Genomic DNA, 19,472 nt, shown 5'->3' on the forward strand with positions numbered 1-19,472 from the left:
ATAATATTTACGGCAACCAGAAAAACGATTATGACTTTGTATGTGTTTTACACAATATCTATACAGAATCGATAACCACTTCCTCGGCCTATTTCCTAGATCTCATGTAGGTCTCAAGTCCCAGGTTCAATCCTCAGGTTAGATCCAATTAAGATTTATTGATAAGAAATTCTCAGCTTAGCCAAGAGTTTGGAACTTACCCATGCCTTCGAAAGCATATGAAGCTGATGTCCCTATTTTGGATCCGGATTGCCGTCCAATCGGATTATAAGAGTGAGAGACTAAAGAGTGTACCTGCGCTTGCGCATACACTTGTGCAACATAAAATCTCACGTAGAGTTGAATTATCTCCGATATTGAATCTTTGACAGCATAATAAAAATATTCTGGAATCTTAAATTATCCAGATGATATTAAAAAAATATTAATATTCAAAATACTCTTAAGCAAAGCCGGTAAGATCGTTTCGAATAAAATAGCGATTTGTGACAACACCAACATAAACATCTGTGCGAGACATGGGGTCGAGTATCAAGATTAATTAATCCTTAAGAGCAATAAAGTAATTATTGTAATTAAAGTAATTCATTGTGTATAGTATCTAGATGGTGCAAATGTTTAAATTGAATACTTTAGGCTATTTAATTAGATTAAATAATTAAACTTTTTCTTTAATTTAAAATTGAAATACCCTATATATATTGTCACTGTAAGAAATTATAATGATACCGTACAAGGATAATGCTCTACCCTGGGAACAAAGATGGTGTCTTGTGCTTGTAATTACACTGGCTCACTCAGTCTATAAATGAAAATAATTTATTATTTTTGGACGGCGGTATAAATTATGTGTGGGTGGTACACGTACTCGCATATAGCCCTACCAGCATGTATCATGTACAAATGTTCATATTATTACATTTATGCTATGAATATGAAAGTTAGTCTGTTTGTTTGTACGGTTTTTTCGCTATAAATCTGCTCTCAAATACGTAGTCTGGGAATCGAACGAAGTTTATTTGTATTAAGGATTTTTAAATAGATATATAAAATGTTTTAATCATTCAAAATAAATATATCTTTAATCAAACATGACGAAAATTTGTCTTTTTTTCAAGCAACGACGAAGCAAGATCGACATAGTAATTTGCATAGAGATAATTTATAGGCACACAGACATATTTATCAAGCAAAGCTGAGAGTAAAGACATATAATATTTTATATTCAAGTTTAATATTTATAATAAAACGTTACAAATAAAATATAATTGGTAACTAGCATGGTAACTGCTCAGCTCCGGTCTATTACACGAAATATCTGTACGTGGCATCTATGAGCCTCTCCAATTAATTAGGGCTCGCGACCTTGCCTTCTGAGTAATGGCTGAGTTTATTTTATTTCAACACTAATTAGCCCGAATGGGACGGCAGAGGACATAAAAGCGGGTTTCCTGAAATAAACGCGTTAAAATTAAAATCGTTTTATTTTGTATTATTTTCGGTTGACTTTATGTCGATTGTTTGAATATTTCACAATTACAACTTCGTTCAAATGAGTATTTAAATTATATCTCGCTGAGTTCATTTCGTCTTATTTAATTTACACATATAATATTAATATATATTTTTATATACATATACGTATACATCTCCAACAATAATATACATTCTATATTATTAAATTCTAATTTAATTAAATTATCTCATTCGTAATATTTAAAAATAAGCAAATAAAATAATTATTTCTAAATATTTTTACAATGAATTAATAAATTCATATAAATATATATCTACGTGTTTAGTTCAGTAAATTATTATAGTATTTTTGTACCACAAGTATCTATGCTGTATTTAAAGTAAATACCTAATGTTGTTATTTATAAATAACATATAATTTATCATAAAATAATGCAATCGACCCCCTGATTAAAAAGCCGAGATGGCCCTGTGGTAAGAACGCGTGAATCTTAACCGATGATCGTGGGTTCAAACCCTAGCAAGCACCACTGAATTTTCATGTGCTTAATTTGTGATTATAATTCATCTCGTGCTTTACGGTGAAGGAAAACATCGTGAGGAAACCTGCATGTGTCTAATTTCACTGAAGTTCTGCCACATGTGAATTCTACCAACCCGCATTGGAGCAGCGTGGTGGAATAAGCTCCAAACCTTCTCCTCAAAAAGAGGAGAGGAGGCCTTTAGCCCAGCAGTGGGACATTCACAGGCTGTTACGGTAATGCAATCGGCTCCTTATTTGACACAGGCCACTTTGGATTCTTTGTCGGTTTTTCGTAATTTTTTAGCATGTTTTGTAATAGGATGGTAAGTAAACTTATATTCATCATTAAATAAAGAAAAGAAGTATCATAGATGTCTACTAAAATAAATTAGTCGGTATTTAATTTTAAAAAAATCAAACATACGCAATACTTAATCATTTACGAACACGATGTGATATCTTATCTCTTTCTTATATTATTGTCTGTACAGTTTCACCTACCAAGATTTTGCACATGAAATATTTAACTCTGCTAAAGTTATAATTAAGTTTATTTAAGGCTGTCTCTGACAAGCTATGTAGTTACCGACCCGAATATTGTATTGAGAAATAAATATTTAAATTCGACGATAAACTTTATACTAATTCGTAGTTTGACGCAAATACGAAGAACAGGTTTCAGATAACGTAGATACCAAAAAAAGTGGATTCTTTTCATTTTTTTTTTGTACAGACGCGTTTAACAGATCGATTTAATTGCTTACGATTGCAATACACAAAACGCATTACGATAATTACAGCCGTTAACACTTTTACATAATAACTGCAACTTTCGTGATCAGCGCAACTACGAGTGCGGCTGAGATAAATGTTGCAAAGAACATATGTTATTTTTGTAATAATAATCTCTTGAGTGCTGGTATATATAATATAAATATAACATGGGCCGCCATTGCTTCGATATGATGCAATAGGGCCGGTGGAACGTGGGTGGGCTTATCGCAGATACATCGACAATTTGACATAAATGCGTTAGGTTATATGACAACCGATAAAATGTTGTAAGGGACCGCTCCGCCGTGATTGACACGCCGTGTGTTTACATACAGATATACCGTCGTACACTTCTGTATCGTTATCTACCGGCCGACACATAAGCGCTTCGACGTTATCCGAGCCCGAAATACATGGTTCCACAAATAAAATCTGTCAGTTCGCAACGCCTCGGGCGAGTTCGGCGTAATCATCTACAAACAATGACCGCCCCGCTACCCTCGTCTCACCTCGGACGCGTTAATTGCTTCGCAAATATACTCATCTTCGCACTAAACGTTTACTTGCCGACTTTAATGACTGGGCAAACAAAGCGGTCGCGCGGTCAGCCGACTCCTGCGGTTCTGCCGCTAATAAATCTCCGGCTTTTCCCCGATTTCCCGACGTCCCGACGTCCCGCGGCGGATGCCGGACGGCGGAGCGCGCCCTCTCCACGCCACTCTTATAAATTACCTACACGATTTCACCATAAATCAAACGATGGTCGAGCTAAATGCATTTACTATTGTTTGGACACACTTCGCACCGAAATGTTGACCGCAGTCGGCATGTTATGTCGTAGATTTGCGGACGCAGCACTTCGCAGGAAATTCGTAACGACCCTCCGCCGGAATCGAGGATATTGCAAGCGTTCCGCAAGGAGACGCGCTATTAATCGTGATCGCGTAGGATGCGACCGATCGGAAGTCGACTAATGTGCGCTAATTGGAACCGCCGAAATTGAATCGGGGATGAAGACATTGTTTTTAAAAGGCGTAGTGATTATACCGAATGCGGCATTAGCACGGACAACAGCCAAAAGGTGCTCACAGACCGTTATCTCGGCCGGAAGTTGAAAAAAAAACTCGATCCAGCGTAATTTTCGTCCGCGAGCGGTCGCCGAGCATTAGGATAAAAAACGACTCTTCGATCGAACTTGAGATAGCTCGTAACCGCGTCATTTCATTTAAGTTTGTTTTAGGATTCCTTTGTGCATTATGAATAAAACATATCCATAAATTATGTCAAATGCCTCCCTTCAACGGTGGGTTACATAAATTTAAATGAATGCTTCGTCTGTAAATGACCCAACCCTAGGCAATGAAGCGACGACGACTTAATAAATAATACAAAATTACATATGTAATTTAATTTTACAATCAAAACTATCGACGACGCGCTTTTCAGATTCGTACTTATTATACAGAGTTTCGGACAAAGTTGTTTTATTTTATTTATTAGTTGCATTGTTATCACTCCAATGTTATAAGAAGTATCGAAATAATAAACAGATTGAAACGCATTTACAAAGATATATCTAAAATCAAACATGTTTACTCTTATTTATTATTATCAATGTTCAAAGAATAGTGAATCCATCACTTGAATCGATTAATTATGTTGACACTTAACGTAAGGCTAACTAACATAACGCTGTTGATACACAATTTGTCTCAGTAAATAATCAAAAACTAGTTATGTATATAGAAATACACGCAAATCCGTCAGTATTATCTCTAGGTAAACTTTTATATATCTACTGGTGGTAGAGCTTTGTGCAAGCTCGTCTGGGTAGGTACCACCAACTCATCAGATATTCTACCGCAAAACAGCAGTACTTGGTATTATTGTATTCCGGTTTGAAGGGTGAATGAGCCAGTGTAATTACAGGCACAAGGGATATAACATCTAAGTTCCGAAGGTTGGTGGCGCATTGGTGATGTAAGCGATGGTTAACATTTCTAACAATGCCAATGTCTATGAGCGTTGGTGACCACTTACCATCAAGTGGCCCATATTCTCGTCCGCCTTCCTATTCTATAAAAAAAAACTTTCTATAATCCTCATGGAGGAAATGTGTATCAAATGCGGTTTTTAAGAGGAAGGAGGCCGGTACGCTGCAGTCGGATATTTGTGGTGTTCCATTTTTACTTATAAATTACAATGTTGACAGTAGTATCTGTGTTTTGTGGTAGAATAAATAGTGTAGCATTAATCAATCAGCTTGGTGTATGAGTAAGCCAGTATAATAACAGGCTCAGGCAGGTTTGCGTCGCTTTGACGGTGCAGCGAGTTATTCGTACGTGCAGCGTTAAAAAGTTATTCGATATCGCTAATTTGATAATAAATGTTTATAATTAATCAAAACTGAACAGAACTACTAAAATTTCAACACAAATGTTCTTCGAACCGAATAATAAGTGGACCTATTCGTAATTTTAACGTATAATTTATAATTATCATAATATTACTTACAGGTTAATTATTCGGGTAATCAAAATAAGACGCGCTTTGTAATAATAAAACACTTTCTAACGAATTATCTCAACTGTAATTAAATTTATAATTACATGTATTTATTACCGTTTCCGTAATTGCAATGATAATTTAATTACCTTTGAACAGTCATTTAATTATGCATTTCAAATGTACTTTTAAAAAATAAATGATAATTACAGTTTTCTTGTCGTATATAATATAATCATTTTTTAACTGTCACTTCGGTTTAGTGGCTACGTCCTGGGTTCAAAACCCGGGGCATTAAAAGCTATCAAGTTTTCATCTTAAAAATTCTCAGTAGCAGCCCGGTGTCTGGATTTGCCGTCTCATCCGTGATGATGCCGTCTGTCTGAAATCGATCAGGATCAATCATTATTATAACTATATTTTTTTTTATTATATACTCAATAAAAATGCTGTACAGACATCATATAGAATAATTTAGCTACGAGAAGATAACAAAATTATTATTTCTTAGAAGTCTTAGTTTTAATTGTAGGTTCCTATGTCTTGTTATGTAAATAATAAATTCGATTGTGTCTCTGTGTGTAGATCGCAGGTTCAAATTCGGACAAGCATAACTGGGTTTTTGATATGTTTTGTGTTTACAATTTATATTATGGTTAGTGACCCAGAAAAACACCGTGAGGATACCTGGACGTGTGAATTAAATTCAGCCCCACCACCAAACCGCATTGGGATTGGGGAGAAAACCTTCAAACCGTTTTCTAAAGAGGAAAGGAAACTGACTTCTGCTTAGCTGTGGGGCATTTGTTGTAAATAAAGAAATACATACATTTTAATTTATACAAATTTATAATGTATTCCAAAAAAAAACACGACGCGCTGAAACATATTTTGCATCGTAATTAGCGAAATCGAAACATTTCATTTCTACATTACATGAATTGAAAACGTAAAATATTTTATTCCGCATATAACTAAAAAAAAACACTGTTATTATAAAAACGAAAAATCAGTGTCGGTTTGACAATAATATACAATTATCGCAAAATACGAGAATCCATTGAAAAATAAAATTTATCGTCCTTTATAATATTATGACAGCGTAATTGCTCGGGATGCCTATCCCAGGACCACCGGGTACAGAGGCCCAATTTAGAATAGAATAAATGATCACGTCACAAGCGACAATGACGTCAATGAAGTTGTCGCGCTAGACAATATATTTTATATTCAGCGGAAAATAACCCGCGTCGCTTCGCATTTGGTAAATTTCGACTGCGTTTTTTGCAAGTTATTGTAGCGATTCGGACAGATGTCACGGCCAGGGAATCCAGGATAACAAAGCGCCCCGGGGGTGCATTGTGCGCCCCCTCGACCTCCCCGCCGACCATTAATACTGACACCTCAACATTCACTCCACTATCAAAATAATATATTAATTTATACAATATATTTATAACGCTCTATAACAGCTATCTCTAAATGGTTTTTAATGTCCTCGTTTTATTGGTAATTTATACGTTTTCAGCCGTTCACCCTCTCGGCGGCTATTAGAGAACGGGGCCGAGTTTTTATTTCAAGTTATTAGTTCGGATGGTTGAGTTTTCGATTGATTATATTAGGTCGAGTTTAACAGGTATAATTTGTGGCCGGCGAAGCGGGACGCTTCGTCGGGTAAACTTGACGCAGCCGAGTTCGGCATGTGCGGATTTAGATTGAGGTGTCGACGAACGTCGTCGCAGAGACGCGTCAGCGCGACGAATCAATCAGAGAGTCTCGATAATTGATCGCGTAGACCGCGCCCCCGCGCCCCCGTCCCTTCCATCCCGCACGCTCTCATTAAAGACCTTCTGTTGTTTGTTCTCCTAATTAAAGCGGAGCTTTATCGGTTTCGGGGTTCTAATTGATACGATTGCGAGAGTTTACGATCGTTGAATGATCGCGTCGTGCTGCGTCGGTTTGGGTGTAACCGTGACCGCGTCCTCAGCTCCGATTGACTCGTTTAATCCTGGTTTATTGTTTATTTATTTACGATTACCGACGTCCGGACGCGGGATATGTCTAATCCAATAATTAGGGGTTTAAGTACTATCTTAATTGATAACAATTATTAAACTAAGACGAGACAAAATTATATTATACGTAATCTAATGTTTTTATACGAAATCTTTACTAATTTTGAACGTAAAATGAAACGTAAGCCATGACGATTCCATTATAATTTACTTATTAACGATAACCAATAAAACTCTAACGAGAGAAAACAAACAAGTTAATTTCCAATATCGAACGATTGCGATAAAAACGCGCCGTTAAAAAACTTATTCGATCGGTAATACAATATCACGGGTAATAAAATAATATTAACCCGCCGAATCGCCTTCACATTGCGAACGAAGTGGAAAATGAGCAATTTTGTTTAAATCACAATCTAGCGATTCCTTGATACCCGTGAAATTGCCGTAACGATATAAATGTTAAATAAAACGTAAAATAAAATTGTTACGCTTCCACAATCAAATAATTGTAACATACCCAAGAGCCGGCGCCCGTTGACGCTCATTTCATAGCTTATTTGGGGGAATGTTTTATTGAAGTTAGCCACGTCGTGCTCTTCGCTGACAAATGTAGACTTTAACATACATGCACTAAGATCCAATATCGCGTTCACTGAAACGATTGCGTCACTACCAGCATGAAATGACTCTTTCGTTTCTGTTTTGTCTTTATCCACTTAGTCATTTTTTTTCTACTCGCTACAATTCACTTTTAGGTTTTGCAAGTCGTGCTCAGTATCATTATTATTTTATAACATGAATAATACAGCACTTTTTAGTTTTAAGGGCACTTACCCTCGGTTCGCTGTAAACAAAAATGTAATAAATAGCTGAAAGTTTTTATTGTGTTAATATTTTGGGGTTTTTATTAAAGTGACAAAGGGTCGTTAAATATTATTTATATTGTTATCTATGGGATATAACTTCATAATGAGTAGACATATTTATATATAATATTTGATATGCGTTTAAGCATTGAGAGGGGCTGTCAATCTTATTTATGACCTAATAAGTTGAATATAAATAAATCTATATAATCTACTAGTATCCGCCCGCGGCTTCGCAAGCGTATGAGTTTGTGTCAGTTAGACCCAAGGTTTTTTTTCTGTGACAATTTGTACGCAAAATTTCTTAATGATTGATTGAGAAGTCAAAACGTATAAGCGTAATAAGCAAATAAAAAAACATTCGCATTTATAACATAACTAACGATATATATTTTTAACAAGAATATGAAATTCACGCTTGTCACGTTATTAGTCTTAATTTAGAGTGAGTGAAATAGGCCACTTATGTGATAGTGCAGTAACAGTAACAGCCTGTTAATGTCCCACTGCTGGGCTGGCTTTGGAGCTTATTCCACCACGCTGCTCCAATGCGGGTTGGTAGAATACACATGTGGCATAATTTCAATGAAATTAGACACATAGGTTTCCTCACGATGTTTTCCTTCACCGTCAAGCACGAGATGAATTATAAACTCAAATTAAGCACATGAAAAAACAGTGGTGCTTGCCCGGATTTGAACCCACGATCATCGGTTAAGATTCACGCGTTCTAACCACTAGGCCATCTCGACTTATTGTGATAGTATTATGTAATAAAACCTCCGAATCGCGGTGCATCTTCTGTTACAAGTATTATATTTATTTGTTATATAGATTTTTCAGTTAGGCATTATGTATAAGACCTCATTTATTCATATAGATTATTCTGCAATTATAATTCTCTCTATTAAGGCATCAATAACAGAACGTATTACACAGTTCTGATATTGTTATTCAAATAAGTATTAAAACTGTATGTTTATAGCTATGTGTGGTGCAATAATAGTGGACGCCCTTACATGTATTATTTACAAACGCTTTTACGATAGTGTATAATAGTCTGATTACCACTTTAATTTTCGTCATAATTTAGACGCTCAGATTGCTCGAAAAGATGCAGAAGGTTATTGTTGCTTAGTTTAGTACCGCAGAACCTACATATATACATAACAGGCCGTAAATGTCCCACGGGACCACTGGGAATAGACCTGTTATTTTAAAAATGGAAGCTTATATTATAACTACGCTGTTCTACTGCTGGAAACGAGTCATAGTTTCATCCGACAGACGTTGATTTCCGAACGATCACTAGAAAAACTCATGGAAACTATAAGCTGCTAATAGTCATATGAATGTTTGTCATAATAAAATCTTAGAATTATTTATTATTAAATAAAATATTGTTGTAAGCACCGCTTCGTTCACGTGACGATGTTATCAGATATAGCTTTAAACTGAAACAAGAGTTTTTTTATATATTTACGGTTTGAGATATTTATTTCCTAAAAATATTTTAATTTAAATCACTTGCAGAGAAAATTACAAAACAATTAGAAAAAAAATTAAATCGAATAGGCGTACATAGTAATACGATGAATGTTACAATAATCTAATAATATCAGTACAGTGCAAACAAGTATGAATATTTTGAGATGTGAAGTAGTAAAAAAATATAATGCGTATACAAAGTAATGATAACTAAGGACGGTGGCACATTAGGTTTATCTGATGTTTTTAAATTGGTTTGCGATTATTTATTATGTTGTTAATGTATAAATATATATAAATTAACTAATTTAATATTAAATAATTATTGTCATATGTAAATTATATTATTAATAGCCTGGGACATTTTTCACTCACGGCCATCTGATCCCAAACTAAGCTTATACAAAGCTTGTGCTATGGAAACCAGACAACTGATATACTACATATACTACTTTTCTTTTGTAAATACATACTTATATAGATAATTACACCCAGACTCAGGGTGAACAGACATGTTCATGCACACAAATGTCTGCCCTGGGTGGGAATCGAACCCACAACCTTCGGCGTGAAAGGCAAGTATCTACCAACTACGCCAACCAGCTCGTCTACTGGTGGAAACGAGTATGAGTAGAACGTATTAAATATAATAAATATACATTAATAGTATACGCTGGTACATTATTATTATCTTAGTATACCTACATAGAATATTATTTTAGTATCTATTTTACATAAGGTATATCTATAAGTAACATTGTTTTAAGTTAGGAGTAGTGTAGTGTTATTACGTATCATATTATATTAGTTACAACTTTGTTTATTTAGATTAATTTTATATATTATTAAATTGAATTTTAAGAAGAATCCTTTAAAATGTGGCTTTTAAGATATTTTTTAAAATTATGAAGCGATTTTATATCTTTGATATCCTTCGGCAAATTGTTGTGGGATCGATTCAAAAAAAATACTTTTCTTGTCGTAGTTTGTCCTTGATGAGCCTAAACATATGTTATTACATTTCTAGTCATTCGTTTATGAATTTTTTTTTTCGTGAAAGTAATTTGAGTGTCTTTTGTTAGGATTTTTCTAATATGAAAGCAGGTGTTATATTTATAGATTTGAGTTAGGTTCATAGTTTTGTATCCTTATAAATGTTTATAGTAGGTGTTAAGTCATAAATTATCAGACTTAATCATTAATAGCAAGAGTTTTCCTATATTCAAAAAACGTGTAATGGAAAATGTGCAAAATAATTTATAAGTTAATGTAACCCCTACCTAAACATGTTTGTGTAATATAACTACCCGCAACATTTTATCTCACTGTATATAATTCATAAGGCAGACTTTTAAATGTACCCTCAGGCAAAATTATTGTAATTTCTTATTATAAGTGAACTTTTGTGTTCTTTATGAGAAATAAATGTCTTTAAACCGAAGTCGTTGTATTTAAATAGTCTTTATTAGTCTATTTTGTGTTGTTTGTAATTTTTGTAGATTGGTTTTGGCTGCAGAACCCCAAATATCAATTAGATAGTCCAAATGTGGTTTAGCTAACGAATTATAGATAGTATAACATACACTTTTCGGAAGGCATCGTATTATACCTCGCACAGCACTTTGTCAATATGAGGTTTCCACGCAAGCATTATCTAGGACTAAACCGAGATATTTATGTGTATTGAGCCTTTTTATGAATTCCCCGTTAATTGACAGGGGTTTGAAGTTGCCTATCTTTTTGTTTTTTTGCAGCAAAAATTATGTAAGTTGTTTTAGACGCATCGATAGTCAGTAAGTTTGATTGGAGCCAGGCATTCAAAGTATCTAAATCTTATTGAGCTTGATGACCTACAGCATCTATTGAATTACCATAGTAGAACAGACTAGTATCATCAGAATATAAGGTAAGGTTTATTCTAATCTCATGTATAATATTTATATAAATTAGGAACAGTAATGGGTCTAAGATTGAGCCTGGGGAACGCCGAAAGTGATCATTTCTGGCCTACTTTGGTGATTATCCAGGTGAACAATCAGCATCCTATTTGTTAAGTATGACCTGATGTGCCTTCATAAAAAGATTTTATGGCTCACTGTGTCGAATGCCTTTTTTATGTCTATAAATATTCCTAAGGCTATTTTCCTTTTATCGGTGTTAAGTCTTATATTTGTCACTGGATCGACAGCAGCTGATACATTATTCGATTTTGATCTGAAGCCATACTGTTTCTCGTAAAGATAGTGGAATTCAGAAATTTATTGAGCCGGGTATGTAGTGCTTTTTCAATTATTTTTGATATCACCGGTAGCATCGATATAGGACGGTAATTGCTAGGATCCATTTTGTTTCCTGGTTTAAATAAAGGACGAACTTTGGCGATTTTCAGCTCATCAGGGAATAAGCCGAGATGGCCCAGTGGTTAGAACGCGTGAATCTTATCCGATGATCGTGGGTTCAAAACCGGGCAAGCACCACTGTATTTTCATGTGTTTAATTTGTGATTATAATTCATCTCGTACTTAATGGTGAAGGAAAACATCGTGAGGAAACCTGCATGTGTATAATTTCATTGAAATTCTGCCACATGTGTATTCTACCAACCCGCATTGGAGCAGCGTGGTGGAATAAGCTCCACAACCTTCTCCTCAAAAGGGAGAGGAGGCCTTAGCCCAGCAGTGGAACATTAACAGGCTGTTACTGTTAATGTTAGGGAATCTCTCAGTTAAAAATTTATTAAAACCGTTGATTAAATTCTCTGCTATAACATTTTTTTAAAGATTTAATAACTTTTGTCGTGATTCTATCCACTCCTGAGCTGGTATTTGAGTCAAATTTATTTATAATATTTAATGATTCTCGTATTGTGATTGGTTCTAATTTTGTTAGCTGTTTGTCTTTGCTTATTGATTTGCACATTGTAATTATATATGTTAAATTATTATGAAATTTAGAGGGAATTTTATTGGCATGTTCACTCCCTGTTGTGGAGAAAAATGTTTGTCATTTTTTTTCCTTAATATCGGTCAACATAGAAGTTGATTGTAGTTTTGACGGTATATATAATTGCTATCGTTTTTATTGCGAGTTAAATTATTAAGAAGCTGCCACATTTTTAAGATATTCTTTTGTTAATTTTTAAAAATTATTGTAATAATATTGTCAATATTTAGCTGATTATATGTTTGTGAAAACAGTGCTTCTTTGCTGCTTAAACTCCTTCAATAGCTTTTTGTCTTCAGGTGCTTGCTTTAGGTCATGCCACAGTTAATTTTTTTTATTTATTGATGTGATTAAATTTTTATTTATCCATTCCTTACATGATAGATTTAATACTTTAGTTTATATTATTTTATTACTAGCGATTTCATTCTGTAATAAGGCTTGTAATCCTCATATTCCATTTTTCGTAATCTTCGTTACCAATAATATTTTTAAATGACTTCACGAGATTCGTGTAGTTTATTGATTCATATTGATTTTATACGCTCTGGTTCTGATCTTTTAATCTCGAGGTACAAATGTTTGTGGTCAGATAAAGCGGATTCAATAACAGTTAGGTGAAAAGTGTTTTCAGTTAAATTTGTACTCATGTGGTCCAGGATCGTTTTTGACGATGTTGTTTCCCGGGTACAATATTAATTGCTGATTTTATTGAGGATTTTAATAATATTTTTCTTGGAAGATATTTTATAGTTCTGAACTAATTTTTCTTTGCTGAGTAGATTCAAATTAAAATCACCAAACATTATAACACGGTCTCCTTTATTAAGAAATTGATTTTAGTTTTCAAGAAAGAAAAAATCATGGAAGCTAGCCGTAGGTTGTTTATAGACGACACCGACGTCAAGGGAAAGTGTTTCTAAATGTACCCTGGCATTGCTACTAAATTGGAAGAAATTTTCGATAATAATCTTATTTTATTGATATTCTTTATTCTACCCTAAAAATATCGTAAGGAAATTAATAAGTGCCCAAACAAACTATCACAATGAAAATAATAAACGTAGAGATTGAGCGTAAGTCCGTGTGTGCAATACAAAACACAATAGTTGAAAAAAACTTACCTTCATATAAAATTCATTAGACATATATAATACGAACAAATTAATTTTGTGTGGAACTTAAGTTTATCTAAAAACGTCGCTTAAAATCACACAACTTTAATCGCTTTTGTTGGGGTTAAAGACATTTATTCAAATTAGAACTTCGAATGAATTTCGAATTAAAATTAAGACGTTTTTTTTTTAATATTCATTTCGTAACATGTGATTATATGTTATCCGACAGCGTGTAAAAATGTAAATGTATATATACAAGTTTTTTTACGATTAAATATGTTAATTCTATTATCAGAAGAAACAAAATAAAACAAACCCTTAATGAATTTACATCAGCGTGCAATTTATTTTTGGATTTGAGAATTATTTTTTTCTTTAAGAAATTTTTTTCGTAATCGAAATTATGTTTTGATAAATAACAATGTAAAAAAGTTGCAAATTTAATGCTTAAAACAATATTACTTTTTAATTATGTCATTTAAAAAAAATATACGAGCCTTTATTCTTAAAAATAAAATATGTACATATAATTTAATTTAGTTTTATAGTTTAAAAGTCAAAAACAATAATTAAACAAAAAATTATAATAATAATGTATTTAACAAATTTCTGTAGATAGGTATCTCTTGATCAAAGGCTTACCTATGATCCCAAAGTACCAAGTCACATCAAACCAGCACTTGGCGCAAACACGAAAAGGCTTCATTATACGCAGTTTATGAAGCAGAAAATGCATACAATGGAGCTAGTAAAACGACCCTTAACTGCCAGTCGGCCAGTCCTGCCAGATTTGGATGATGAGTGGCACAGATTTGGCATTGGCACCGACGGCGCGGCGCCTTCTCTCGGCGCCTGCGAGGGTGCTTTATGAACCGTCAAATAACTTATCACCGATTTAATGCAATGAAATTGTGATTACCGCTCTGATCATTTCAAATTTGATTTTTTATTCCGACCAAGAATCATTAATCGATTTTTAATTTTGAAAAAAAACATTTTATTATTGACGTTCCTTTTAACGAACTTTGAAGCAGTGTAATTTTGTAGACTTTTAATTTTTAATAAATTAATTAGATGAATATTTAAAGTCAATTAATCATTCATTAATGAATTAATAAAATTAATTAATTTTATCGTTATACAAAATATTTAAAAAAAAATACTAACAATGAGTCTGAACCCATCTTATTCGAATTCAAGTTGACAAATTCTGCAACGACGTTTGTTTATAAATCTAGCGAGCCGTGTGAATAACGCTAATAGTGGGGCCGGCCCCTTCGTACTGTTTATATTTATTTGGGGCCGTAATAAAGCCTCTGGCGCGCTGACTCGAAAACTGTGCAGAATCGATTAAAACATTGTTAGATGCAGTCTTACGGAAGTGGGGTCAGGATAAGATTTTTAAAGGTTAATAAATGAGGTTTATCGCACTGTCAAATGGATATAACCACTTAATATCTGTGGCAGTCATTAATAGAGCCTTAAATGCATAAATAATGGAGTTTACGTGGTCCGGAACGCGCGTTCTGTGTTGATTGTTGATGTATTATTTTATAGTTATTTAAGAAGTACTGACTTATTTACTTATTACTTTATATTTACATATATTTTAACTACATATATACTATATATTACAAATGCATTTATATAATTAGGTATTCTGTTATTATACATGTATTGTTGTAAATTTTTATGTTTGTTTGAATACGACATTTCCTTATTGGTGATTAAATATTATATATAAAAAATGATAACTTACTTAATAGGTACAAAAATATAATCATACATAATAATGTCTGTCATAACATAATATAAAAAACTTTATCGAAATATAATCAATCGATTAGGAAAATCTACATACAATAAAATAATGAAAACATCATAATCACATTTCCTGCTATGATTAACATCATGACTGTGATGATGCGCCTTTTTATTAGCCGAACTTACTCAGGCGGGCACGTGGCCATGACGCAAGGGACTCCATCCCTCATAGTTAGGGCATGTCATGACCACGAGGAGCAAGTTTTTATCACGACCCACAAAAGAGTTGCGAATTTGTCACTGGCTTATTTTGGGGGACAATGATTTAAATTAATGATGCAGTCGCGAAATCGGGGAAATACCATTTTTCACGATTAGAAGTGAAATTCCATCACAATGAGAAAAACTACACTTCATATTGTTTAATCTTAACTAATGGGATCTTGGTGAGAGGGACCGGTGTGTTCCCGAGGGGTTTACGTGAATATTTCTATATTTTAACACGTCTTATAAGGGAATACTTGTAGGATTCATGTTTCGTTGTCGGTACAAATACTTCTCTTACCTTGTTTTGACGAATAATTGTTCGAAATTCAAACGTAGGCTAATTTATTTGGGAAGTTTGCTATAAACGTTTTTACAATAATAGCTGACCATGTCAGACGTTGACTTGCTGAACATAAACACATATCTAATTAATAATGTACAGCTAGTGTCAAATTGTTCAAAGTGTTTGTTAATTTTTGATGGAATGAGGAAATCACACAGTACATACGTACTATGAATACTAAAAACAACGCTCCTCGTTTGGACTGCAATGTAAAATATGTATAAACGAATATTATAGCGTTATACGTTTATGTATTGAATATGAGTAACCCTTTGAGCACGCCGCTTAAATGAGACAGCATTGATTAATAGGAAAATTAACACATTTTTGTAGTTTCCTACCTATAGAGGCATATTTTCGTAAAATTCAAAGACCCCGAGGCATATTCAATACCACGGTCATAAAAAAACCATAAGTATTTTAAATCTCTTTCTTTTTTTAAAGTAAAATAAATATTATATATTTCTTGTAAACGACGTCAATTCTTCACGAAAAACAAACAATTATATTTTATTATGAATAGCCAGTAACCTGTGACTTTAAATTCTACTAGTAATTATGTGTTATTTCTTTAACTATCTAAATAGCATAATAACTCAACGTATTTATAATATAAAATTGTTTATAATTATATAATACTTTAATTTTGACTTAACTTTCTTGTTTATTTAATTTTAATATAGTTAATTACATATTTTATATTGTATATACAATATAAGAAATATATAAAACAGTTCCTTTTTCCAGTTATTTTTTTTTCAATTTCAACAAAACTAACAAACTGACAATGAAGCAATCGAATAAGTACATAATCTATTGAGTTTTTTTCGCTCATTCATTCTCTAGTCTGTGGTTTTTGTTTTCGAACGGGTGGTAGATTTTTTGACAATCAATAAATACCTAATTCTAATCTATAATGCAAAGGTGTTTGACTTTGACTTTTATCCTCAAATTTTTAATTAATGGGCGTATATGGTGAACGCCTGTCACCATTAAAGCGCGCGATTATTATTTTTAGCAGACAGCTGTTACGCAAAATATATTACAAAACAATTGTTTGAAAATTAGAACATACAATTTTACTAAGAGACTTATTAAATCTCTAATTTATTACGTCTGAAGATATTTAGAAGTTATTTATTAATGTTGTAAGCTGCCACTTGGAATTGTAGTAGTCTTTTGTAATGCCGTCAGTCTGTTTAACGGATATTATATTATGATACAATAGTCGTGATTACAACGCTGTTACATTGTTTTATAATTTGATATCGCTTCTAAAATTAGCTTAAGTGACAGTGAAGTGAAAAAATTATTATGTGGAACACGATAAACATGAAACATTTTTTTTTTTTTTGACTAAGAAAAAAGAACTGTCACTTATCGACACTTGAGTTTTGACTCCGAGATTTTTCGTTAGTTCTAAAAACAACAATACGCGTCACTTATCTTTATTTTTTCGATCAATCGAAATTATTCCAAATTCAAAAAATTATTAAACATTTATACTTCAACTTCACATTAAATTTTTACGTACTTTTTAAAATAACATAATTTTATTTTTATCGAAACAAAAATATTTTTAGACGGATCAATGAGAATTTCACTATTTATATATGTATCGTTCTTTAGATTATACGTTCTTAATATTTTCTCTTCATCTTTTTTTTTTGTCATAGTTTTAAACATTCTTCCAGTGCAATTTCAAAGTACATAATAAGCTATAATTTGTCGTTGTTATAAACAAACGGATATCGGTTATAGTTAGGGTAAAAATATATATTATCCTACTATGCTAATACAGTATTTAATGACGCTTTGCGACTTGACCGTCTTATTAGTAAGTGTGGAATTGACACTAATTTGTAATATGATGTTCCTTTCTAGCTTATACTGTAACTCGTGTTATAGATAGGGACGGCGGGGGCACAAAATGGCAGCTTAAATGTTTAACGTCATCTGATTATTAAGTAATTTTATGATTATAACGTTTATTTTTGTTTAATTTTAAATTGATTAATATTTTTTTATTTTAATTTATTATTATATTTATATCATGCGTTTTGTATTTTTTTTATATGAATAAAATATTCATATGAAAAAATACAAAACTATTCAGTTCGTCATATTTTACACAAAATCTATAAATAGCTTTTATAAGAATAAAATCATATTTATACCTAAATGCATAAAAAGCGAGACGAGATGGAGAAGAGACGAGAGAAGGCATATTTGAATGACATACCTTTACATTATATTAATGTAAGTTATACCTTTATTTAAACATGAGTTATTACCATCGGCAACATAACGATAAAAATTGTTTTTATTTCTTTAGTTAATTATTTATTTGAACCTCTGAACGTTTAAATATAATAAACAACTGAACAATGAGAAATTCTACAACGCAATCTATCGATTTTCCAATCCGCAACAAACGACATCAAATGATCGAGGTGCGAAAGAGGGTGGGATAACAATGCATCCTCACTCAAAACCGGGGTAAGCAAATGTATAGAGACGTAGAGCTCGTTCCGAACACCACTCCATATTCAGGATACCTTACTTATAAAGGACCAAGGGGCTCCGGAGACAAGGGATTCATTCCCGGGACAAATCATTCACACTTTTAATTTAGTTGCTCCTAATGTATGCGAATAACTCCAAGGGCTGTATAAACCGACCCTCTTATTCACTACGGTTAAACAGCTATCACACATAGGGTGCGTAGAACTTAATAGTTCGCCCCCCCTGCGGCCCCTCTGGCCCCTCTGGCCCTCTCCCTGGTACATACATTATGCAAATACGTTAGTGATATGTCAGTACACATGGGACCTTTATTGTTGTTACTCAGTTTATCTGACTATTGAGTTAACTTTAATTAAATTTAAGACGCATTTGTAGGGCCCATTGACTGTATTATGTTGTGATTTATACAGTTAATAGTTACGTATTTAGCTTATTTATGTTTTTATTTGTATTCATATTGAATGTTGAATTAAAGTATACGAATTATGAATTGAATTTACAATTGTATATGAGAAAATATGTAGAATTTTCAGTTATCTTGAAGATATTTAATAATGTTGAAATTTGAAAATGTTGGTATGTCTAAAGGAAATGAGTTTAAATATTATTTGGATGCATAATATTATGATTAGAAAATATAATGTCATGTTCCTAATATCGCATAACTTTTGCTTGAATTAATGGAAATCCTATTTCAAAATAAATAACGACTCGGAAAATATTTAAGTACATATCTTCGTTTGTTCCATTTTTGAAGAAATATGTTAAAAGTCTGAGCTCGGTGCTTTGAAAGAGAGAGACGAACATAATAGCTTGGTTTTGATCAAATAAATCCTAATAAACCAGGGTTTATTTTAAAAC

At 32.9% G+C, this 19,472-nt stretch overlaps 1 protein-coding gene across 2 annotated transcripts in view; it reads left to right on the forward strand.

Moving 5' to 3' along the window:
- LOC126780501 (homeobox protein araucan-like) overlaps nucleotides 1–19,472 on the forward strand; it is a 126,051-nt gene that overhangs the window by 89,612 nt on the left and 16,967 nt on the right. The gene's annotated exons all lie outside the window — the stretch shown is intronic.

The sequence above is a fragment of the Nymphalis io genome, chromosome Z (genome assembly GCF_905147045.1).
Source record: "Nymphalis io chromosome Z, ilAglIoxx1.1, whole genome shotgun sequence".
NCBI classification, from domain to species: domain Eukaryota; kingdom Metazoa; phylum Arthropoda; class Insecta; order Lepidoptera; family Nymphalidae; genus Nymphalis; species Nymphalis io.